This window comes from Hyla sarda, chromosome 9, assembly GCF_029499605.1.
Source record: "Hyla sarda isolate aHylSar1 chromosome 9, aHylSar1.hap1, whole genome shotgun sequence".
Classification (NCBI taxonomy): Eukaryota; Metazoa; Chordata; class Amphibia; order Anura; family Hylidae; genus Hyla; species Hyla sarda.
Genome location: NC_079197.1, coordinates 13,630,956 through 13,657,428, shown reverse-complemented (window position 1 = coordinate 13,657,428; position 26,473 = coordinate 13,630,956). Strand labels below are relative to the sequence as shown.

The following is a 26,473-nucleotide window of genomic DNA, read 5'->3' as shown; positions in this document are numbered from 1 at the left end:
AAGCCGGAGGAGAGTAAGAAGGAGGAGGAAGAGAAGCGGCAGTATCGGCTGATACCCCGCACCTTTACTAACTGGATGCAGGCTTTTTCTATCTTGGCGAGCGTTATTTGGGAGAAGGCGCCTGAACAATGTTTGGCGCTTTTCTGCTATTTTGATTCTATTGGGGAGGCATATCAGGTGTATGGGGGAGTGGCGTGGTTGTGTTATGATGAGCATTTTTGTCAGCGCAAGGCGGTTCAACCTTCATTGAGGTTGGATCATAAGGACACCAGTTTATGGATGCGCCTTATGGCCACTCCTCATGGCGGGTCTCAGCCCTTTCAGAGGGCAGCTGGCTGGTTCACAACGTGGCTGCTGTTGGCAGTACAACGAGGGGCATTGTCACTTCCTTGCTGATTTTAAATTCAAACACGAGTGCTCGGGGTGCGGTGGGGCTCACAGTTTCACCCGTTGTTTTAGGTGAGGAAAAGGAAAGGGAGCTGAGGCTTCGGCGTCCCGGGGTGACTCCAGTAAGGGTGGCCGAGATGTGGCAGTTTCTAAGACGGTACCCAAATAGGGCGTTGGCGGTTTTGTTTGAGGTAAGCTACACAAGGGGTGAAGTCTAGTCAGTTCTAGTCAAGTCAGTCAATTCTGTCTAAATTCAGGGTGGGTCTGCCTAATTCTGCCAAGTCTACTACAAGTCCCAGCGAGCCCGCAAGTCTCTTAAGTCACTGGTCATCTCCTTGGGCCTAACTGAGCTGTAAAGACTATTCCATCTGTCTGCCTCAGTAAACGTGTTCCGTAACTTGGCGTCGGAGTCATTATTTGCCCCGTGCCTAGCCCTGGATTCAACGGCCATACCTCGGGTGGTGCAGAGGTTAACCACGTCCTGGCGTCACGAATACAAGGGGTTAATGCCATCTGACCCTAGGGTAATAACATCTGTCCTCATCACACCCTCTCCACAGATGCATACAGATGGCTCTTTAATGTATTCACCCCTTCTTCCCTCTCAGCTGTGAGTGCAACTAAGCACCAACACTGAAGGTTCACGCAATGTTCGATGTTCAATGAGCTGCAAACCCCTCGAAGTTTGGATTGAATCCAGGTCCAGGGGGCTTGATCAACTCTAATAGGATGAATTCGCTGAACCTGCCAATTTTAGCATTAGTGTATGTACTGGACCTTCCAACTCTTCCCTGACAGATTATGTTGGGGGAAACAAGGTTGGGGCATGCTGGATTTTAACTGCCCAATCCTTCTGTGCTTGAGAAGATAAGCTGCTGCCTACAAGCCAGTAGAGACAGACTATGCGTTTAGAGTGTAGGCCCAGCCCATGTTGGCTACATGCCTTATAACACTGTTCTCCAACCTGTGGAGAGAACTACAGCTTGGGGAACAGAGCCTTATGGCAATGAATAGTAGGAACTTGTGCAGGGGCCCCTCCATTGAGGCTTGTTGAACCTTTGTTCTTTTTGCTCCGCCTCTAGTGATGATGTAACGAGGGGGGGTGGAGCTACACAAGAAGAGGCCAGGACCAGCGACGATATGGTAAGTATACATTATACATGGCTCTATAATGTATACACCCGTTCTTCACCCAAAGGAATTAACTAGCCCTGCTCAGCAGCATTAATTAACTCCTTCCTGTTGGGCTGAGCTTGAGAAACAGAGTCTTATGGAGATTAGTAGAAAGAACCTGTGAAGGGACCGCTCCACAGATACTAGAAACAAGGGTACACAGTTTGGAGACCACTGTATTAGATGTATTGGCTGAACCTGGTAAATTAAGCATTGGTATATACTGTAAGGACCTCCCAACTCTTCCCAAAAGGTTACATTGGGGGGAAAAAGGATCGGGCATGGTGGATTTTAACTATCCTATCCTGTTGTTCTTGAGAAGATAAGCTGCTGCTAGGAGTCTATAGAGGCAAACCATGCATTTAGAGAGGAGGCCCAGCCCATGTTGGCCGTATCCCTTATGACAGTGTTCTCCAACCTGTGAAGAGAGCCAAAGGTTAAGAAACAGGGCCTTACGGCAATGAGTAGTGAAAACCAGATCCTAAAATAAGGGTGTGTCCTTGAAAGGAGATAGGGACAAACAAGCACTTTGGTTGGAGGACTCCTTTACATCTTTAATCAACTTATAACAATGTTGTGACCAATCCTGCCTCCTGTTATTTTCTTTGCCTTGTACCGTAAAACACACCAGCCCTAAAAACAAAAAAAAAATGTGGCGTAAAATGATTCAGGTCGTTCTCCCAGAAGACTCCTTCTGCCTTCCATCTCCACTCCCTGCTAATGTGATTTAACATCCGCCTCGCCAACCAAAAGCATTAATAATTAACCCCTTCGCCCTACCCAGCTCTTGTGTACAGCGTAACAAATTCTGTGTACTCTACTTGCTCTACACAATGCATACTCAATAGTATTGATGGTCATCGATATTTAAACCATGTCAGTCGACTACAAAAACAGATCCCGATGAGGTAGTAGTCAATCATCCCAATTTCTCCCAACTCTAGAGCCTATGATAATCTGGATAAACATGTTCTATGTTTTTCCAGCCAAAAGGGGTAGACACTGTGGCTATGGAGGGCTGAATACACCTGGAGCAAGCCCTAAGTAAATGTCAAAGGTGAAACATGTTATACTATCTAAAACTCTTTAGTTTTGGCTAATTTCATGATGATGAAATGTTTCATTTTACACTAAAGTGTCACAAAACTCAACTCCATATATGTGGGAGGGTGCTGTAGATTAGTTGAACCAGTTAGTAAGCTCAGGGAGGTTTAGAAAGATAGTGTAGCTGTATGTGTTGGAAGCAGGAAAAATGTGTACATATATGGATCTAAATGACTTGACTAGGGCCATGCTTCACTGTAGGGATGGTATTGGGCAGGTGATAGGCAGTGCCTGGTTTCCTCCAGACATGATGCTGCCCCCACCATGATCACTGTAGGGATGGTATTGGGCAGATGATGGGCAGTGCCTGGTCTCCTGCAGACATGATGCTGCCCCCACCATGATCACTGTAGGGATGGTATTGGGCAGGTGATGGGCAGTGCCTGGTTTCCCCCAGACATGATGCTGCCCCCACCATACTTCACTGTAGGGATGGTATTGGGCAGGTGATAGGCAGTGCCTGGTTTCCTCCAGACATGATGCTGCCCCCACCATGATCACTGTAGGGATGGTATTGGGCAGGTGATGGGCAGTGCCTGGTTTCCTCCAGACATGATGCTGCCCCCACCATGATCACTGTAGGGATGGTATTGGGCAGGTGATGGGCAGTGCCTGGTTTCCTCCAGACATGATGCTGCCTCCACCATGATCACTGTAGGGATGGTATTGGGCAGGTGATGGGCAGTGCCTGGTTTCCTCCAGACATGATGCTGCCTCCACCATGATCACTGTAGGGATGGTATTGGGCAGGTGATGGGCAGTACCTGGTTTCCTCCAGACATGATGCTGCCCCCACCATGATCACTGTAGGGATGGTATTGGGCAGGTGATGGGCAGTGCCTGGTTTCCTCCAGACATGATGCTGCCCCCACCATGATCACTCTTTTTAATCAGTAGCTATGGCTCAATCTCTTTTCTTTAAAAAAGAGTAGTCCGGCGTGCACTTTTTTCATTTTATCCCGTCCGGGCTGCAAAATTAAAGAAAACACACTTTCTCTTACCTGCCAACGAACCCCCGTAGCTCCGGTACACTCCGGTACAGATGTTTGGTCCCCGGGCTGTATTCTTCTTACTTCCTGTTAGCCCGGCACGTCACACGGAGCTTCAGCCTATCACCGGCCGCAGCGATGTCCTGCCTCGGCCAGTGATAGGCTGAAGCTCCGTGTGACGTGCCGGGCTAACAGGAAGTAAGAAGAATACAGCCCGTGGACCAAACATCTGTACCGGAGCACCGGGGGCTCGTTGGCAGGTAAGAGAAAGTGTGTTTTCTTTTATTTTGCAGCCCGGACGGGATAAAATGAAAAAAGTGCGTGCCGGACTACTCCTTTAAGTGTACAATGTTAATTTATGTAGCTATACTGAAGCACTAGTTTACAGACCAACAGCACTATTGAGATATGGTTAACATGTTAGCTATTCCTATGAAGGTAAAATTACAGTGCTGTATTTTGTTGTGTCTAATGATATTTTAATATATTTATATATCTATATATATATATATATATATATATATATATATATATATAAATTATATTTTTATATATCTTCTATATTTATATTCTATTATATTTAATATATATAAAATATATTTATATATTAATATATATATATATATATATATATATATATCCAAAGAAATGGTGCAGCACTCCATAAGTAAATCCAAGGTGCAAAAAAGATTTATTCACTTCACATCATAGTATAGCAACGTTTCAGATCACACAGGATCCTTTTTCTTGAAAAAGGATCCTGTGTGATCTGAAACGTTGCTATACTATGATGTGAAGTGAATAAATCTTTTTTGCACCTTGGATTTACTTATGGAGTGCTGCACCATTTCTTTGGATGGATTAATTTTGGGACTTTGATCAAGTTCATTTGGAGCTGGCACCCGACTATTTTTTTCATCAGGCTAAGTAGTGCTGCAAAACCACCTTGTTTTTCGTATATATATATATATATATATATATATGTATATATATATATATATATATATATATATATATATATATAAAACATACAAAAATATTAATTTATATATTAAAAAATGTTTTATATAATTTATATAAAAAATTTCAAAATGTTTTGATTCAGTATGAAATACGCGTGGGACATTGATCACATTTTTCCTTGCCTATAACATAATTGCACGCAACCTATTTACGGCACAGATGACTATTCCTGTATACAGCAATGACAGTCCATTGACAAGACGCTGATTAAAGATACAGATCCGTCAAGAAGCGGCGCCCTGCGTGTGTGTGACATTGTGCATTCTAGTACAGGCGGTGTAGTCTCTGTTGGTACAGTATAATAAGTGCGTGTGACGGCTGCCTGCAGCCTCTTCTAGATCACTATGTATAATAGATGTGAGTTTCGTTCCCGCTTGGCTGGCCCCAGCTTCTAAGCGCTTATTCTGCTTGGGAGAAAAAAAATCCCAGCTTCTGCCTCATATATCTCATTCAAAAGGGGTTTATTTCCATAAAGGTAAATGCACATGGGGAGGATTTGCTGCAGACAGCAGTATTTCCCAACCAGGGTGCCTCTGGCTGTTGCAAAACTACAACTCCCAGCATGCCCGGACAGCCTTTTAAAGTATGGACAAAAATGACAGATCGCAGCATGAGAAATCAATTAGCCCTCATACAGCCCAGTCTAGGGAAAGGGGGTCAGAATAGGGCGATTTTAAGCATACTCATTTTGTTAAAAAATAAATAAAATAAAAAAATAGTTAAATAAGAAAAACTATATAAATTGGGTATCCTTTTAATCCTATTGACCCACACAGTAAAGAGAACAAGTCTGTTTTGCCATAAGAAGCAATGTGTAAAAAACTTAATTTAATAAAAAAATGTATTTCATTCTTTTTGTATTTTTATTTTTTTATTTCGCTGTACATTTTGTAGTATCGAGGATCAAGGAAGGAAAAAAATTTAAAGCACAAACATTTTTAAGCTGGGTTCTTAAAGGGGTGCTCTGGGGAAGCAGATATTAAAAAAAAGGCTCCAAAGACACCAAACTACGTAAATATGTTTCCTTTAAACTATCCTGCCTGATACGCATGGTTCCTATGGCCCCTGTTGTCTTCTCTGGTTGCTTCATATACTTTGCCATGATGCAGCATGAATACTACTGTCACGATGCCGGCTGGCAGGTAGTGGATCCTCTGTGCCAGAGAGGGATGGCGAGGACCGCGCTAGTGGACCGGTTCTAAGCCACTACAGGTTTTCACCAGAGCCCGCCGCAAAGCGGGATGGTCTTGCTGCGGCGGTAGTGACCAGGTCGTATCCACTAGCAACGGCTCACCTCTCTGGCTGCTGAAGATGCTGCAGATAGGCGAGGTACAAGGGAGTAGGCAGAAGCAAGGTCGGACGTAGCAGAAGGTCGAGGCAGGCAGCAAGGATCGTAGTCAGGGGCAACGGCAGGAGGTCAGGAACACGGGCTAGGAACAGACAAGGGAACGCTTTCACTAGGCACTAAGGCAACAAGATCCGGCAAGGGAGTGCAGGGGAAGTGAGGTGATATAGGGAAGTGCACAGGTGATCACACTAATTGGTAATTGGGAGATTGGGCCAGGCACCATCATAGGTGCACTGGCCCTTTAAATCGCAGAGACCCGGCGCGCGCGCGCCCTAGGGAGCGGGGCCGCGCGCGCCGGGACAGGACCGACGGAGAGCGAGTCAGGTACGGGGACCGGGGTGCGCATCGCGAGCGGGCGCCACCCGCATCGCGAATCGCATCCCGGCTGGAGGCGGAACCGCAGCGCACCCGGTCAGTGGATCTGACCGGGGCGCTGCAGCAACAAGGATGAGGCGAGCGCTCCGGGGAGGAACGGGGACCCGGAGCGCTCGGCGTAACAGTACCCCCCCCCTTGGGTCTCCCCCTCTTCTTGGGGCCAAAGAACCGGAGGAAAAAAAACTCAATTTTTCCGTGATGAGGTCCGATGCACATTAGGAGGGGTTCTGTGTGAAAACGCACGAGACAGTCCAATCTTTTATTGTAAAAACAATAGATGTAGAGGGTTCTGGCGAGACTGGTCACAGGAACGTAGAACCTGTTGATAAGAGAGGCCAAAAAAATTTTTCCTGCAGATCCGGAATCCAAGACGAGCATAGTAGAGAAGGAGAAGGTAGAGGCAGATATCCGCACAGGCACAGTAAGGCGTGGAGAAGCAGAGTTGACATCAAGAACTGTGTCACCTTTGTGCGGAGTCAGCGTACGTCTTTCCAGGCGGGGAGGACGGATAGGACAATCCTTCAGGAAGTGTTCGGTACTAGCACAGTACAGGCAGAGATTCTCCATGCGGCGTCGTGTCCTCTCTTGAGGTGTCAAGCGAGACCGGTCAACTTGCATAGCCTCCGCGGCGGGAAGCACAGGAACAGATTGCAGAGGACCAGAGGAGAGAGGAGCCGGGGAGAAAAAACGCTTCGTGCGAACAAAGTCCATATCCAGGCGGAGCTCCAGACGCCATCCGGAAGAACGCATGTCAATGCGAGTGGCAAGATGAATGAGTTCATGTAGGTCAGCAGGAGTCTCTCGTGCGGCCAGAACATCTTTAATGTTGCTGGATAGGCCTTTTTTAAAGGTCGCGCAGAGAACCTCACTATTCCAGGACAACTCGTAAGCAAGAGTACGGAACTGAATGGCGTACTCGCCAACGGAAGAAACACCCTGGGCCAGGTTCAGCAGGGCAATCTCGGCTGAAGAAGCTCGGGCAGGTTCCTCAAAGACACTTCGAATTTCCGAGAAGAAGGAGTGTACAGAGGCAGTGACGGGGTCATTGCGGTCCCAGAGCGGTGCGGCCCATGACAGGGCTTTTCCAGACAGAAGGCAGAACACGAAAGCCACCTTAGACCTTTCAGTAGGAAACTGGTCCGACATCATCTCCAAGTGCTGGGAACATTGCGAAAGAAAGCCACGGCAATACTTAGAGTCCCCATTAAATTTGTCCGGCAAGGACAGGCGGAGGCTAGGAGTGGCCACTCGCTGCGGAGGAGGTGCAGGAGCTGGCGGAGGAGAAGATTGCTGGTGAAGTTGCGACTGAAGTTGGTGCGCAATGGTGGACATTTCCGACAGCTGGTGGGTTAGATGGGCGATCTGTCGGGATTGCAGAGCGATCACCGTGGTGATATCCGAGATATAAGGCAGAGGGACCTCAGCGGGATCCATGGCCGGATCTACTGTCACGATGCCGGCTGGCAGGTAGTGGATCCTCTGTGCCAGAGAGGGATGGCGAGGACCGCGCTAGTGGACCGGTTCTAAGCCACTACAGGTTTTCACCAGAGCCCGCCGCAAAGCGGGATGGTCTTGCTGCGGCGGTAGTGACCAGGTCGTATCCACTAGCAACGGCTCACCTCTCTGGCTGCTGAAGATGCTGCAGATAGGCGAGGTACAAGGGAGTAGGCAGAAGCAAGGTCGGACGTAGCAGAAGGTCGAGGCAGGCAGCAAGGATCGTAGTCAGGGGCAACGGCAGGAGGTCAGGAACACGGGCTAGGAACAGACAAGGGAACGCTTTCACTAGGCACTAAGGCAACAAGATCCGGCAAGGGAGTGCAGGGGAAGTGAGGTGATATAGGGAAGTGCACAGGTGATCACACTAATTGGTAATTGGGAGATTGGGCCAGGCACCATCATAGGTGCACTGGCCCTTTAAATCGCAGAGACCCGGCGCGCGCGCGCCCTAGGGAGCGGGGCCGCGCGCGCCGGGACAGGACCGACGGAGAGCGAGTCAGGTACGGGGACCGGGGTGCGCATCGCGAGCGGGCGCCACCCGCATCGCGAATCGCATCCCGGCTGGAGGCGGAACCGCAGCGCACCCGGTCAGTGGATCTGACCGGGGCGCTGCAGCAACAAGGATGAGGCGAGCGCTCCGGGGAGGAACGGGGACCCGGAGCGCTCGGCGTAACAACTACATTTCCCAGCAGCCATTGCAGCTCTCCTCTCACTGCCGTCCAATTCCCTCTCTGAGTGCAGCCCCCAACCTCCTGCTCTGTGAGGAGAGAAATTCAGTGTCTGATTGGTTGAGGCTGCACACACCTCCCAGTTAAAGGGAGAATGACTCATCAGTACAGGGCAGAAACCACATGGTCTGTATCTCTCAGGAGGGTGGGGGCTGATTTTAGTGAGGGACCTAAACAGATACTTAGTGGTGTAAGTCTGTCTTGGTTATGTTCAGACACTGCCATTGGATTTAGGTTGTGTCTGAACAGTTTTTATCCATGGTTGGGTTTTTATCCATGGTTATATAGCATGCTCATAGTAGATTTTTATCTGTTTGATTATTCGTTTTTTAGGATTAGTATGTCCTTTCTGCTAAGTAGCTGTTCACACTGTGTTTTCTTGAATCAGTTTTCTGAGTTTTTGTACAAGACATCCCTGTTACCCAAGATATCAAGATATCTCTGTGCTCCATGCTGGACTCTGGGAGATTGAGTTTTAGTATCAAGACATTCCTGTGTCTACTGGAGGCTTTCTGGGGGATTGAGTTTAATTCTGTTTGTTCCTGGAGTCTATGCTAACTCATCCTGTTCTGGTCTAGTGTTACCTGTGTTCTGTATGTTATATTCCTGTTTGTTCATGGAGTCTATGCTGACTCATCCGTTTCCCAGTCTTGTGTTCTGGACCTAATCTGTTTGTTAGTTATCTGTGTCCTGTGTGAACATTGTTCTATATGTATATCCTGTTTGGTTGATGTGATCTTTATAGTTTGTTAGTACATGCAATCATCATAGAGTTCATGATCACGGAATTAGTGTTTCCTCAGTGCTTTACCATTGATCTATAGTGTCCTCTGTGCTTTCTCACTGATCTGTGTCCTCTGAAATTAATCTGTTTATGTTAGTTATCTGAGTCCAGTATTTATAGTGTTCTATGTTCCTGTATGTTTCTGGCTAGTGAACGACTGTGTATTATTACGTGTTTTTACGCCACTGCACTTTAGTGCAGGGAGGGACCAGCGCCCAGTTGTCGATCCATGGGTTAGGATGGATGGGCAAGTAGGCAGGAAGAGTGTTTTTAGGGTTAGTTTAGGGCTCACTCTCCCTGTCCTCACAGTCGGCCCTGACAAGCAGATTGCAGGATGACATATTCTCCTCACTCCCTGCATGTAAGGGACAACTGAAAGAGGGAAAACTGCTCTATATAGCTAATGAATGACATTTAGACAATACAATAGGTTGGTAAGAGGGAAAGGATGGACTATGGGTTTAGTTCCCTGGAGTAACCCTTTAAGTGTCCTCAGAATAATCATTGTAAAATCCCAAGCAGTCTCCAAACTGTGGACCTCCAGATGTTGCAAAACTACAACTCCCAGCATGCCTGGACAGCTGTTGGCTGGGAGTTATAGTGTTGCAACATCTAGAGGTCCACAGTTTGGATTCAGCTGGTTAATAGAATCTGAAATCTCCCATTCCCTGATCTAAAATCCATGGACTCTTCAGAGGATACATTCAGTTATTGTACCGAGCTTTGGGTTCCCCGTGTGTAGCTATTGAAAGGTCATGTAAATATACAGTAATTAACAAAAGGCAGAATAGTTTACTGAAGTGTTTAGATAGATCTAAAGGGAATCCGTCATGTTAAATGTGTAGTCCGATCTGTGGGCCGCGTGTTATAGGGCAGGAGGAGCTAAGATTTATGTGTTGGATGTAAGTATTAAACATGACAGATATTATTTTCTGATTGTTCTGAATAGCATAAGTGAATATAAGAAACTTTGTAATATATCTTATCAGGGAAAAATGCCTCTTTATCCACTGATCAGGGTCCTTTCCTGCATCCATCCTAAACTCATTATTCACTGTTAAATGGGTCTTTAAAAGAGAACTTCGGTGAAAAATAAGTAGCTGATCGCGGGGCTTTCGACCGCTGGGACCCCCCCGCGATCTCTAGGATGGGACCCCGGCTCTCTTAGTGAGGAGTATGTATCCTTTATCGGTAGACAGCACGCGCTTCATTCATTTCTATAAGAGCGCTGATGATGCCCAAGAGCTGTACTTGGGTCTTCTTGGTGCTACCATAGAAATTAATGGGGCGTGTGCCAGCTGTATCTCCTCACTGACCATCGGGTCTCATCCTGGAGATCGTAGTGGGTGCCAGTGCTCAGACCCTCTGCGATCAGCTGCTTATCCCCTATCCTGTGGATAAGGGATAAGTTCATTTTCAACGGAGATCTCCTTTAAGACAACTTCCCTACATTTAATAGCCAATGTGATTCCTGGATTATTTGTTGACCATTTCAAGAATCAAAAATAACTTCTTACCCCCAGAAAAAAACTGCTCTAAAATCTTGGCCACTAGGTGTCTCCCTCTTTGCAATCTGCTGTCCACTACCTTTGTCTGTCTCTAGTAACAGCCAGATTCAGACAAATTACAGGATGTGGGTTCCGGGTTTAGCTTAGTTTTTAATTTGATATTTTGAAGAGACTGGATATGTTTGGTTCTGCCTGAGCGGCAATGTAATGTAATAGGCCGGGGCACATCACCGGCTGAGGATGGACATCGCTGTGGCTGGCAATAGGCTCAGCACAGTGGGACCAGTCGGGCCCGAGAATGTGGAAGAAGACTGCGGCCAGAGGACGAGAGACTGTGTGATGAGGGCAGATGGAATTACCCTATGGGCAGATGGCATTAACCCCTTGTGTTCATGACATCAGGGTGTGGTTTAACCTCTACACCACCCGAAGGTATACTGCTGGATCCTGGGCTAGGCACAGGGGCAAATAATGACTCCCATGCCAAGTTAAGGAACAACAGTAGCTTTACTGAGTCAGACAGGTGTAACAGTCTATACAGCTTGGCTAGGCCCACGGAGGTGACCAGTGACTTCAGAGACACCAGGGCTCGCTAGGACTTATAGTGGACTTATAGTGGCAATTTGATGCAGGGCCACGCTGACTTGATACAGATTGACTTGGACTGACTTGACTGAGACTGACTATGAAAGACTTCACTCCGTTTGTAGCTTACCAGGTTTTGACTTGGACCTGAGGGGTTGTGGACTTGTGGATCCGTGGCTGCGTGGTAGACTTTAGGCCTCCTTATGACACCAGACACTCTCTCCAGACTTGACCTCACTGCAACTGTTGTTGCAGCCCAGGCAAAATAGAAACATGTAAAAATGAACACTGGATAACCCTTTAAAGCCAGTCCCATGCCCCACTAAGCCCCGTTACTGTTTATAGAACGTGGTGTAAAAAGGGATACATTTACTTTTTCTTTTTTACACAAAACGCAGCTTGCACAATAAGGCTAGGTTCAGATTATGGAATATTCCGAGAGCGGGTTACCGACGGCGAATTAATTAGTCAGCACTAGGACCGTAGACATTGTCCTTCCCGTAGATTGAAACGTATTCCACCAAAAAAATTACCGAGATCATTCTTTCGGTACAGCAATTTATATAGTGGAAAGCTTCGCAGCGGAATTTTATTGACAGCAAATTCTGTGGTGCACACCTGGCATAATTTATGAATCTACCACTCGTGAACACTGTACTATACCCCCTACTACACACCCTCCCCTGTCCGGATATCATTGCATCCATTCCTGTACACAGCTCTCATCTGACTGAAAACCATCACTCAATAATCTGCGAGGACACCACATAACTCCGGCCTCATGAATGATGGATGTGTGGTGGCCCAGTACAGGAGTTGTTACCCCGTACCCTTGCTGTCCTGTCAGGCTGCCTCCCTGCAGTGTCCCCTGCCCCCCCCCCCCCCTGCATCTTTTCTACTGTAATTGTATGTTATCCCCTATGTTATGTATATAAGTGTTACGCCTAGCGCTCCGGGTCCCCGCTCCTCCCCGGAGCGCTTACGGCGTCTCTCTCTCCGCAGCGCCCCGGACGGTCCCGCTGACCGGGAGCGCTGCACTGTCATGGCCGTCGGGGATGCGATTCGCACAGCGGGACGCGCCCGCTCGCGAATCGCATCCCAGGTCACTTACCCGTTCCCATCCCCTGCTGTCATGTGCTGGCGCGCGCGGCTCCGCTCTCTAGGACGCGCGCGCGCCAGCTCCCTGAGACTTAAAGGGCCAGTGCACCAATGATTGGTGCCTGGCCCAATTAGCTTAATTGGCTTCCACCTGCTCCCAGACTATATCTGATCTCTGCCCTGCACTCCCCTGCCGGATCTTGTTGCCTTAGAGCCTAGTGAAAGCGTTACTGTGTTTGTCCATACTGTGTACTTGACCTCCTGCTATTACCTTATTGACTACGATCCTTGCTGCCTGCCCCGACCTTCTGCTACGTCCGACCTTGCTTCTGTCTACTCCCTTGTACCGTGCCTATCTTCAGCAGTCAGAGAGGTTTAGCCGTTGCTAGTGGATACGACCTGGTCACTACCGCCGCAGCAAGACCATCCCGCTTTGCGGCGGGCTCTGGTGAACACCAGTAGTGACTTAGAACCGGTCCACTAGCACGGTCCACGCCTATCCCTCTCTGGCACAGAGGATCCACCTCCTGCCAGCCGGCATCGTGACAGTAGATCCGGCCATGGATCCCGCTGAGGTTCCCCTGCCTTATATCTCTGATCTCACCACGGTGGTCGCCCAGCAATCCCGACAGATCGCCCATCTAAACCACCAGCTGTCGGAAGTGTCCACCATGGTGCAGCAACTTCAGTCGCAACTTCTGCCTCTGCTACAGCCGCAACCATCTCCTCCGCCAGCTCCTGCACCCCTTCCGCAGCGAGTGGCCACTCCTAGCCTCCGCTTGTCCTTGCCGGACAAATTTAATGGGGACTCTAAGTTTTGCCGTGGCTTTCTTTCGCAATGTTCCCTGCACTTGGAGATGATGTCGGACCAGTTTCCTACTGAAAGGTCTAAGGTGGCTTTCGTAGTCAGCCTTCTGTCTGGAAAAGCCCTGTCATGGGCCACACCGCTCTGGGACCGCAATGACCCCGTCACTGCCTCTGTACACTCCTTCTTCTCGGAAATTCGAAGTGTCTTTGAGGAACCTGCCCGAGCCTCTTCTGCTGAGACTGCCCTGCTGAACCTGGTCCAGGGTAATTCTTCCGTTGGCGAGTACGCCATACAATTCCGTACTCTTGCTTCTGAACTATCCTGGAATAATGAAGCCCTCTGCGCGACCTTTAAAAAAGGCCTATCCAGCAACATTAAAGATGTTCTGGCCGCACGAGAGACTCCTGCTAACCTGCATGAACTCGTTCATCTAGCCACTCGCATTGACATGCGTTTTTCTGAGAGGCATCAAGAGCTCCGCCAGGAAAAAGACTTAGATCTCTGGACACCTCTCCCACAGTCTCCATTGCAATCTGCGCCTAGGCCTCCCGCCGAGGAGGCCATGCAAGTGGATCGGTCTCGCCTGACCCTGGAAGAGAGGAATCGCCGTAGGGAAGAGAATCTTTGTCTGTACTGTGCCAGTACCGAACATTTTTTGGTGGATTGCCCTATCCGTCCTCCACGTCTGGGAAACGCACGCTCGCACCCAGCTCTCGTGGGTGTGGCGTCTCTTGATGCTAAGTCGGCTTCTCCACGTCTCACGGTGCCTGTACGGATTTCTCCTTCAGCCAACTCTTCCCTCTCAGCCGTGGCCTGCCTGGACTCTGGTGCCTCTGGGAATTTTATTCGGGAGTCCTTGGTGAATAAATTCCGCATCCCGGTGACCCGTCTCGTCAAGCCACTCCACATTTCCGCGGTCAACGGAGTCAGGTTGGATTGCACCGTGCGTTACCGCACGGAGCCCCTCCTAATGTGCATCGGACCTCATCACGAAAAAATTGAGTTTTTGGTCCTCTCCAATTGCACTTCCGAAATTCTCCTTGGACTACCCTGGCTTCAACACCATTCCCCAACCCTGGATTGGTCCACAGGGGAGATCAAGAGCTGGGGTACCTCTTGTTTCAAGGACTGCCTTAAACCGGTTCCCAGTACTCCCTGCCGTGACCCTGTGTGTTCCCCTGTATCCGGTCTCCCTAAAGTCTTTATGGACTCTGCCTGCCATAAGAAGTGCCTTTCCCCCCCTCCCAGTCCAGTCAGGCAAGCCTCGGTGCCTCCTCATGGCCCCCGTCCTGGTGTCACACTGCCCCGTGCCAGGCCTCGCCCTCTGCCCTCCCTCCCCATTCCCACTCCTGCTGTACTGCCTGCCGTTGAGGAATCCCTCCATTCTTTCCCGGTGTCCTCATCCCAGGGGAGGCAGTTACCGGACAAAGAGAAGGGGAGACCTAAGGGGGGGGGTACTGTTACGCCTAGCGCTCCGGGTCCCCGCTCCTCCCCGGAGCGCTTACGGCGTCTCTCTCTCCGCAGCGCCCCGGACGGTCCCGCTGACCGGGAGCGCTGCACTGTCATGGCCGTCGGGGATGCGATTCGCACAGCGGGACGCGCCCGCTCGCGAATCGCATCCCAGGTCACTTACCCGTTCCCATCCCCTGCTGTCATGTGCTGGCGCGCGCGGCTCCGCTCTCTAGGACGCGCGCGCGCCAGCTCCCTGAGACTTAAAGGGCCAGTGCACCAATGATTGGTGCCTGGCCCAATTAGCTTAATTGGCTTCCACCTGCTCCCAGACTATATCTGATCTCTGCCCCTGCACTCCCCTGCCGGATCTTGTTGCCTTAGAGCCTAGTGAAAGCGTTACTGTGTTTGTCCATACTGTGTACTTGACCTCCTGCTATTACCTTATTGACTACGATCCTTGCTGCCTGCCCCGACCTTCTGCTACGTCCGACCTTGCTTCTGTCTACTCCCTTGTACCGCGCCTATCTTCAGCAGTCAGAGAGGTTTAGCCGTTGCTAGTGGATACGACCTGGTCACTACCGCCGCAGCAAGACCATCCCGCTTTGCGGCGGGCTCTGGTGAACACCAGTAGTGACTTAGAACCGGTCCACTAGCACGGTCCACGCCTATCCCTCTCTGGCACAGAGGATCCACCTCCTGCCAGCCGGCATCGTGACAATAAGAATGTTGTATCTTTAAGAAAGGTTAATATGTGATCACCAGTTGTCATGTGATTGTTACCCAGGAGTTGTCAGTGACCAGGTGACTTAAGGGTGACCAATGGGCTCCCACCAGAGTCTCTCCTATAAAAGCCCTGGGAGGAGTCTGTATTCTCTCTTAGTTCCTGAGTCTTTGCTGAGGTGCAGTCGAGCCTAAGAGTCTGGAGTCATCGGAGCCTCAAGTCAAGTCTACAGCCACAAGATACAAGTCTACAAGTAACTACAGTCACAGCTTAGTCTGTCTCCAGTCAAGCCAGTCACTGTCATCTATTGTCAAGTCAATGTGGCCTGCACTAAATTGTCCAAAACCACTGCAAGTCCCAGCAAACCCTTAAGGTCTCTGAAGTCACTGGTCACCTCCGTGGGTCCGGCTACACTGTATAGACTTTACCATCTGTCACTCAGTAAAGCTACCATTGTCCGTAACTTGGTGTTGGAGTCAATATTGCCCCCGTGCTTCGCCCAGGATCCAGCGTTATACCTTCGGGTGGCATTGAGGATACAGGGGTTAATGCCACCTGTCCCTAGGGTAATTCTATCTGCCCTGCCTCACACCTCATACCACAGATGAGCAGCAGATATAAACTTCCCTGCTCATATGTCAATCCAGACAGTATACAGGCAGCCATTGCTTTACCATCAACTCCTGATAACATCTCCGTCATCCTTCCCCAAGATCTCATTAACTGCAACCGCATTGTATACATGTGACCGAGCACAATGGTATCATTGTATGGAGATGTATGGGAAATATAGGGCCAGGATAGATAAATAGATGTGAGATAGATAGATAGATATGAGATAGATAGATATGAGATAGATAGATATGAGATAGATAGATATGAGATAGATAGATATGAGATAGATAGATAGATAGATAGATATGAGATAGATAGATAGATATGAGATAGATAGATATGAGATAGATAGATATGAGATAGATAGATAGATATGAGATAGATAGATAGATAGATATGAGATAGATAGATAGATATGAGATAGATAGATAGATAGATATGAGATAGATAGATAGATAGATAGATAGATAGATATGAGATAGATAGATAGATAGATATGAGATAGATAGATAGATAGATAGATCTTGAAGTTAAAACCAGAATGGTGAAGAAAAGGTATTAAAGTGACTTAGAACGTGTGATGGTTGTTGGTGCCAGACGGGGCGGTTTCACAAACTGCTGATCTTCTGTGATTTTCATACACATCCATGGCTCAAAAAAGAGAGAATATCTAGTGAGCAGCAGTTGTGTGGAGGAAAATCCCTTGTTGACATCAGAGGTTGGAGGAGAACGGGAAGACTGGTTTGAGAGATGAAAGAGCAGACTCGTATAGACTGGTTCAAGATGGCAGCACAACAAGACCAATCTAGCAGCAGATGGGCCACAGCAGCAGAAGACCAAATAGGGGGCCTCTTCTGTCAGCTAAGAACTGTAAATACATGCTACAATTCACACTGAAACCAAAACTGGCCAATGGAAGACCAGAAGGACGTTACCTGGAGTCTATATTCCAGCTGTGACATTCAGATGGCAGGGTCAAAATTTGGTGTAAACAACATAAAAGCATGGACCCATCCTGCCTTGTATCAGTGGGTCAGGCTCGTGGTGGTGCAATGGTGTGGAGGACATTTTCTGGGCACTTTTGGCCCCTTAGTAACAATTGAGCCTACCTGAGTATTGTTACTGACTAGTGATGAGCGGCATTGCCCATATTCGAATTTGCGATATTTCGCGAATATATAGATGAATATTCGTCCTATATTCGCGAATTTCGCATATTCGCATCATCTCGTATTTGAGAAAGACACCAGTGAGGGGGTGGGCAACTTTACTATTGGTTGCTAGGGATGTTGTTGATAACCTCTGACAAGTGTATTTGCATCATTCTAATTGGCCCTCAAGTGAAAAGAAGGAATATGCGGGGAAAAATCAAATATTCGCAATTTCGAATATATAGCAAATATATGCGCAATATTCGCAAATTTGCGATTTTCGCCATAAGAGTTCAAAATGTGAGTATTCGCGCCCAACACTATTACTGACCAGCTTGAAGTGTGGTTCCCCAAGTTACTGCGGCAACCCTTCATTGCTTGGCGTACATTAGAGAACTTATCCGCACAATCCTAGGAGGTCAGTACACTGAGTGACGGCATTGGCCACGTGTGTTTCTGTACCGGTCTACCAATGGTAATACAGCTAGCAACCCCTATATATACCTTTTGGGGGAGATTCATGAAACCTGTTTTGAGGAAAAGTTGATCAGTTGCCCATAGCAACCAATCAGATCACCTCTTTCATTTTTCAGAGGACTTCAAAAATGAAAGAAGCGACCTGATTGGTTGCTATGGGCAACTGGTGAACTTTTCCTCTACACAGGTTTGATGAATCTCCCCCTTTGTCTCTACAAGTGATATAGAGTGGCCTCTCAGAGACTGACAGTCACTTTGGCACAATCCGACTCGTTGGGACCTCTAGTGGTGAAAACAAGGTTCAGCAGGGTAGTGACATTTGTTAATGACGTTATACATTAACCTATGTTAATCTGGGCATCTGAGACTGATACCCCCTGGCAGGCCCTCTTATAGACAGCCCCACTTATAGACTGATACCCCCTTGCAGCCCCTCTTATAGACAGCCCCACTTATAGACTGATACCCCCTTGCAGCCCCTCTTATAGACAGCCCCACTTATAGACTGATACCCCCTTGCAGCCCCTCTTATAGACTGATACCCCCTGGCAGTCCCTCTTATAGACAGCCCCACTTATAGACTGATACCCCCTGACAGCCCCACTTATAGACTGATACCCCCTGGCAGTCCCTCTTATAGACAGCCCCACTTATAGACTGATACCCCCTGACAGCCCCTCTTATAGACTGATACCCCCTGACAGCCCCACTTATAAACTGATACCCCCTGGCAGCCCCTATTATAGACTGATACCCCCTGGCATCCCATCTTATAGACAGCCCCTCTTATAGACTGATCCCCCCTGGCATCCCATCTTATAGACAGCCCCTATTATAGACTGATACCCCCTGGCATCCCATCTTATAGACAGCCCCTCTTATAGACTGATACCCCCTGGCATCCCCTCTTATAGACTGATACCCCCTGGCAGCCCCTCTTATAGACTGATACCCCCTGGCAGCCCCTCTTATAGACTGATACCCCCTGGCAGCCCCTCTTATAGACTGATACCCCTTGGCATCCCATTTTATAGATAGCCCCTCTTATAGACTGATAAAGTCTGTAAATGTGCTAGCATTATATATATATATATATATATATATATATATATTTATGAGAAAAATAGACATAAATAGAGAAATTCTCTTTGGCGTGAACACTGATGCAGACAACAAAATGGCTTCTCTCGCGATTCCTAAACATTATGTGAAAGACATCTCAGAGCTGCTTTGTGTTACTTGCACCCCACTGCGAGACATCTTTCTTGTCTTCCCTTCTCTTATATTGTGCTCACAAGCTGCTCCCCGAGACAGCACATTAATCATAGAAAAGCATGAGACCATAAGACAGTATCATACATGTGCGGACGTGATAACATTTCTACATTTCACATGTAGGGGGCGCACAGATGGAGCAGAGCTGGTTTTCATTTGGCAAAACCAATCATTGTTTCACACCGGGCTTGGGTGGGTGGAACCTTCTTCATGCTTCCACCGCTGCTGGTGAGTACCCCCCCCCCCCCCCAGAGCACCCCTCTATATACACTACCCCCCTCCCCTCGGGATGACCTCCCCTTCACCCCACTTCCCTGGCCACTTGCTACCACCCTTAAAGGGGTATTCCAGGGAAAAACATTTTCTTTTTATATCAACTGGCTCCAGAAAGTTAAACAGATTTGTAAATTACTTCTATTAAAAAAAAATCTTAATCCTTCCAATAATTATCAGCAGCTGAAGTTGAGTTGTTCTTTTCTGTCTGGCAACAGTGCTCCCTGCTGACATCTCTGCTTGTCTCGGGAACTGCACAGAGTAGAAGAGGTTTGCTATGGGGATTTGCTTCTACTCTGGACAGTTCCCGAGACACGTGTCATCAGAGAGCACTTAGACAGAAAAGAACAACTCAACTTCATCAGCTCATAATTCCTTAAAGGATTAAGATTTTTTAATAGAAGTAATTTACAAATCTGTTTAACTTTCTGGAGCCAGTTGATATATATAAAAAAGTTATATATATATATATATATATATATATATATATATATATATATATATATATATATATATAGTTTTTTCCTGGATAACCCCTTTAAAGGGACAACACCATATTAACCCCTTCCACCTAACAAAACTCCAACCCTGCTACCTCTAATCAATAACACCCCCCCATTTCTTCCCTGAAGGTAGGGCCACTAAAACCCCCGTCAAGGCGCCACTATGCCAGAGGTTCCCCCGCTCCGTTGGCTCCCACGTGTTTTGTTCAATTGGGGAAAGGGGAAAGCCGCTGCCAGATAACTTTGGTGGCTTATCCTCCCGAGAACTTAAAGGATAACTGCAGCGCAATATACACTTATCCCCTATCTACAACATAGGGGATAAGTGTTTGATCGCGGGGGGGGTCTGACCGCTGGGACCCCCCTTGATCTCCCTAACGGGGCGCCGCCATTAGTGCTCATGGTGACGTAGCGTCGACCTAGAGGTCGACGGTGATGCCAAGTCTCCTCCCCGTCCCCATACAGTTCTATAGGGGAGACGGGGAGGCACGAACGCTGCCTCCCCGCCTCTCCTATAGAGATGTATGGAGGAGGCGTGCCGGCCGCAACGTCATGCTGCAGCTGGCACGCCCCCTGCACGGGACAGCCGCGGCCCCGTACAGGAGATCACAGGGGGTCCCAGCAGTCGGACCCCCCACGATCAAACACTTATCCCCTATCCTGTGGATAGGGGATAAGTGTTAATCACGCTGCAGATGTCCTTTAAGTATCGGGCATGCTGAAATCCAATATGCCTGACCGTCTTCTCCTTTGACATCTGCCATTGAAGGCGCCACCATACATATTGGAAGGCTGGCAGATCCCGCCTAAATCGCCAGATTTGCTGACTTTAATCTAATGTGCATGGCCAGCTATAGAAGGAACCCCTAAAATGTAGCCTGTTATCCTATTATATCAAAGGTCTTCATACTGTGGCCCTTCAGATGTTGCAAAACTACAACTCCCAGCATGCCCGGACAGCCAACGGCTGTCCGGGCATGCTGGGAGTTGTAGTTTTGTAACATCTGAAGGGCCACAGTTTGGAGACCACTGCATTATATGACCATTGCAGGATACTGTAGCAAAAGATCTAGTAGAGCAGGATATGACAATAGGCACAACTCAATGGGGTTTCGATAAGACTGTAGGTAATCTAGTGAAATAGCGCGACTTATCACGGTGCACAAGATAAAATAACACATTCACTTCTGCTACAATGGGATACACATATGTACATACTGCGGCACAGAGGAGGAACGTCTTGCACGTATACCGCATATGCTCAGGATGGTATAATGAATACAGTCCTGCTGACAAGTGATTTACGGCGGTGGAAATAGTCATATGCTATGACGATAAAACATAGAAAATAGGCACAGTATGACAGGGGTATGTTGCGCAGATAGACACAATGGCGACAGACAGAGATAGAGTAGGCAGGCAGATAGAGAGCGTCTGGGGAAAAAGACAAAGAGGGGAAGAGATGGACTAAGATAAGTCCGCAGTCTACGATTTGGGCATAGATTTAAAGGGCACTCCACCTAAAGTCTGTCTCATGTACATGTGCAGGCAAATTCATTCAATTTCTTAACATTAAAATAGACAAGTTATCGGGTCACTGTAGAAAGGCAGCCCGTCCCTGTACCATGATGCCCAGGGTTCGAGCAGCATGAAACCAATGATAGATTCCCTTGAACAATTTGCACAGTGATGGAAAACAGAGGGTAAGTATTAATGGAATATACTGTACAACTGGGTCGCAGTTAACAGTGAGGTACCACAAGAGTCAGTATTGGTGGGGATACAGTTACCAGTGGGGAACCACAAGGGTCAGTATTGGTGGGGATACAGCTACATGTGGGGAACCACAAGGGTCAGTATTGGTGGGGATACAGTTACAAGTGGGGAACCACAAGGGTCAGTATTAGTGGGGATACAGTTACTAGTGGGAACCACAAGGGTCAGTATTGGTGGGGATACAGCTACATGTGGGGAACCACAAGGGTCAGTATTGGTGGGGATACAGCTATACGTGGGGAACCACAAGGGTCAGTATTGGTGGGGATACAGCTACCAGTGGGGAACCACAAGGGTTAGTATTGGTGGGGATACAGTTACCAATGGGGAACCACAAGGGTCAGTATTGGTGGGGATACAGCTACCAGTGGGGAACCACAAGGGTCAGTGTTGGTGGGGATACAGTTACCAATGGGGAACCACAAGGGTCAGTATTGGTGGGGATACAGTTACCAATGGGGAACCACAAGGGTCAGTATTGGTGGGGATACAGCTACCAGTGGGGAACCACAAGGGTCAGTGTTGGTGGGGATACAGTTACCAATGGGGAACCACAAGGGCCTGTATTAGTGGAGATACAGTTACCAGTGGGAATTCATAGGAGTCAGTAAGGGGTCACGCTTACCAGTGTGGTACCACCGGGGTCAGAATTGTGGGGGATACAGCTACCAGTGGGGTACCACATGGAACAGTATAGGAGGTGTCACAGATACTAGTGGGGTAACACGGGTCAATATTAATGACCACCGGGGTCAGTATTGCGGGGGACACAGTTACTAGTGTGGTACCACAGGGGTCAGTATTGGAGGTGTCACAGTTACTAGTGTGGTACCACAGGGGTCAGTATTGAAGGGGATACAGTTACAAGTGGGGAACCACAAGGGGTCTGTATTGGAGTGGATACAGTTACCAGTGGGGTACCACATGAGCCAATATTGGAGATGTCACAGCTACTAGTAAGGTACTATAGGGGTCAGTATTAGTCAGGATACAGTTAGTAGTTGGGTACCACGGGGGTCAGTATTAGTGGGGTCACAATTATCAGTGAGCTATCACATGGGTCAGTATTGGTGAGGATACAGTAACCAGTATGGTACCACTGGAGTCACTATTTGAGGGATCACTTTAGCAGGGAACACAGGGATCAGTATCAGGCCTTCTGTAGTTATAATGTTTACTAATGGTTTAATGGATTCCGGGATGTTGGACACTTGGGCAGATAAATATAAGGGTATGCACTTGTGCCAAGGCAACAAAATGTATTATTATGCATTTAAAATGCCATTGAAAATAGAATTGGGGTATTAGTGGACAGTAAACTCAACTTTAGCGCCCAGTGCCAGGCAGCTGCTGACAAGACAAATAAAATCATGGCATGCATGAGTTATGAAGGTCTTGTATGTTCCTTGGATTGTTTAATATTTTAAGTTATGGGTAGTAGATTGCTGGAGAGGGAAGGTTAATGCTGGGATTAAGTTTGATCACCATATATGGAGGCTGGAAGGGATCCCCAATGGCAAATCAATGGGATCCCCAATGGTAAGTCAATAGGATCCCCAATGGTAAGTTTATGGGATCCCAATGGTAAGTCAATAGGATCCCCAATGGTAAGTTTATGGATTCCCAATGGTAAGTCAATAGGATCCCCAATGGTAAGTTTATGGGATCCCAATGGTAAGTCAATAGGATACCCAATGGTAAGTCAATAGGATCCCCAATGGAAAGTTTATGGGATACCCAAATGGTAAGTCAATAGGGAAGGAGGGTCATTTGCTTAGGTGATTCCAGATTACCTTTGTGAGACAACACTCAAATGACTGTAAAACATAAGGGCAGTGTAAACAAGGTCAACTCACACAACAACCCCACAAATAGTTTTTGGAACAGTTTTCTAATGTTTTTGTGTGAATGTAGAAACTAGGCGGCACTGCTATATACCCTTATGGTCTGCGCTCAATGGATGCTGATCATTACTGAGGCTGTGAGGTCAAGGTAAGTAAGGTCGTCATCCGGAGGTGCTAGGAAATAATGTAGACCGAAGAATGAATTAAATAGAGTAAGTGCTAAGCACTACAAAGAATCCTGCACTCACCGCTCAGCAGACGACTTCAGACTCCAACAATGAACGGACTGGACGAGGCTTCAGGAACTGCGTGGGGCGCTTAGAGAGCCACACACAGTTCCTGCAGCCTCGTCCGGTCTGTCCATTGTTGGAATCTGAAGTCGTCTGCTGAGCAGTGAGTGCAGGACTCCTTGTAGTGCTTAGCACTTACTCTATTTAATTCTTTATAATGTTTTTTGTTAAGTAGATAGACAGACCGCACTCACCGGTAACGCGAGTGCCTGGCCGGTCTTGAATTCAGTCTAATGTTTTTTGTGTCATGTTCCTGTAGGTTTATTCCCACCCGGCCCTCATGCCCACCATTTTTTTTTGCAATTTTGTGTGGCAGATTTTTATTCGCCAATGGCCCAGGCATTGCGTTTATATATAGGGTGTTTTTTCTTGGTATTTTGCACGAGAAGAAGATAAAAAAGGAATCTAGATCTGTCCATTTTTAAACCAGACATTTCCAGAGACTGCAATTTCCAGAGGACTCGCCTACGCACGAGGCCTCTGCACACAGTCAGCTCGCATTTGTAAATGAGATACAGTACTAGTAAATAGACCACTAGATAAGGTTACATGCACCTTCACACTAAGGGAGTCATACAAAGTGCTTGGCTCTGGGGGTGAATGTCATGTTGCTATGACTGGATCCAGGGGGTTCGATTATATGTCCCCCGCTATAAATGTAGTGGAGCCTAGCAGGGTGTTAAGTGACAGTCAGTCTGTCTGGTCAGCCTCATACATTTTCTTCTTGTTTCTTGTCTTTTCATTTCGCCGGCGCTGTTGATGTATTAAATAAGAATCAATGAGATAACAAATGATCACTGACTGCATTCGGAAGTAGAACACAGCAACACTCTCAAGACACGGATACATCGATCACCAGGTCGACCAGATGGGATGGGAGTTTACAGCTTGACAGAAGCAAAAGGTCTGACTCAGGCGAATCTCCGTGTCTGACTATGCATCAGGAGGAAGGACGATTCATTAGACACAAATCATTTATCAGCCTCCTGACTAGAAACCCAGGAAAAAACAAAGATCGGAAATGCCAAAAAAGAGAATTAAAACCACAAGGAGGACACAGCACAACCAAAATTGGTCTCTTGCGATGTGGAGCCTTAATGGGCCATCTCTAGTACCCGGCCAACCTCCATGCATATTCATGCTCCCGAAACATTACTCTAATTTCTTGCCAAAACCACTTTGGACTTTAGCAGCTCCTGATAAGATCTGCAGCACTGAAGGGACCAGTAATGAAGTAGGCTCTAGGGTCAACCACTTTTTAATAAAGACTCCTAAACCCACTATCATTGGCCTGTATAAAGAGGACCTGTAGACTACAATGCACTCCATCTTCAGGAGAGTTTCCTTATTAGAGTTGGTGGACTGGTGGTATCTAGTATCCAGCAGACAGCAGGTGGTGGTGGACTGGTGGTATCTAGTATCTGGCGGACTAGGTGGACTGGTGGTAAGTGTAGTATTAAGCAGACAGCAGGTGGTGGAATAGGGCTAGGTTGTAGTCATTTTCACTCTCAATGCATTCAATGAATATTTAAGTTAAACACAGGTAGAAATACTAGCATTCTTCACATTTACAATAAATGCGTATGGGTCACACATGCTGTATATATCTTGCTGTGTATTTCGCTGCGTATTTTACTACCTATTAAAGTCAATGGGTAGCAAAATCAACTGCAGAAAATATGCAGCAAAATAGGGCATGTGTGACCCTACCCTTAAAGTATATTTATGTTAAAATACAGGTCAGCCCACTGCTTTCCACAGCTTGCTTTGTATTGTATTGTAGAAGCTTTAAAGCCTATGGGAGGGGGTGTGACAGCTATCACGCCCCCTCCTGTAGGCTTGCATTGAGGGGTGGAGCGTGACGTCACACTGGGGCGGAGGCGTGACGTCACACGCCATCGGCCCTGTGGTCGCCGGTAATCAGACCTGGAGCGAACACGCTCCGGGGACTGATTATGAATGTGGTGCCGCGTGCAAGATCACGGGGGTCCCCAGCGGCAGGACTCCCACGATCAGGCATCTTATCCCCTATCCTTTGGATAGGGGATAAGATGTCTAAGCACCGGAGAACCCCTTTAATGGGCTCATTCTGCTGTAACACTGCTGGGATCTGTAGTGCACCAACTGGACACAGTAATGCAGGTGACAGGAGTTTCTTTGGTCAGCTTACTTTCTATTGGATTTGTAAAGGCTTTCTGGGATCAGTAGTTCCTGTGCACTGTCTGCTCTCTTATTAAGATACTAACAGGTGAAGACTTCCAAGGAGTTTAACAGCGCTGACCAGGAGCAAGCACGTCAGTTGGGATAAGAAGGTTTATTGGATAAAAGAATGCAACGCGTTTCATTGCGCTTGCACGGTTTCATGATGAAATTGCGCAAGCACGGTTAAACACGTTGCATTCTTTTATCCAATAAACGTTCTTATCCTACCTGACGTGCTTGCTCCTGGTCAGCGCTGTTGAACCCCACTCCTTCCTTGGAAGTCTTCACCTGTTATTGTTCGTTTGCTCGGGGAGGCTGCAGACTGGGCTTATTGCTCATTCACGCTGACCATTGTTGTGTGAGTCCACACGACCTCCTATGGTAAGAGTTCCTAGTTACATTGGTGGATTACCTATAGACTGTTTTACGCTATGGAGAACTCTTCCATTTTGTTCTACTCTTGTTAAGATGGCGGCTGCAAGAGTAT

General features: G+C 47.6%; 1 protein-coding gene and 1 long non-coding RNA gene across 10 annotated transcripts in view; one reads left to right on the top strand and one right to left on the bottom strand.

Moving 5' to 3' along the window:
• Window positions 1-26,473, bottom strand: part of CACNA1B (calcium voltage-gated channel subunit alpha1 B) — a 324,413-nt gene that overhangs the window by 153,397 nt on the left and 144,543 nt on the right. The window lies entirely within an intron of this gene.
• On the top strand, window positions 17,998-25,055 carry LOC130291081 (uncharacterized). Its single transcript, XR_008847790.1, has 3 exons — window positions 17,998-18,132; window positions 21,456-21,577; window positions 24,558-25,055. It is a non-coding gene; the product is annotated as an uncharacterized LOC130291081 (long non-coding RNA).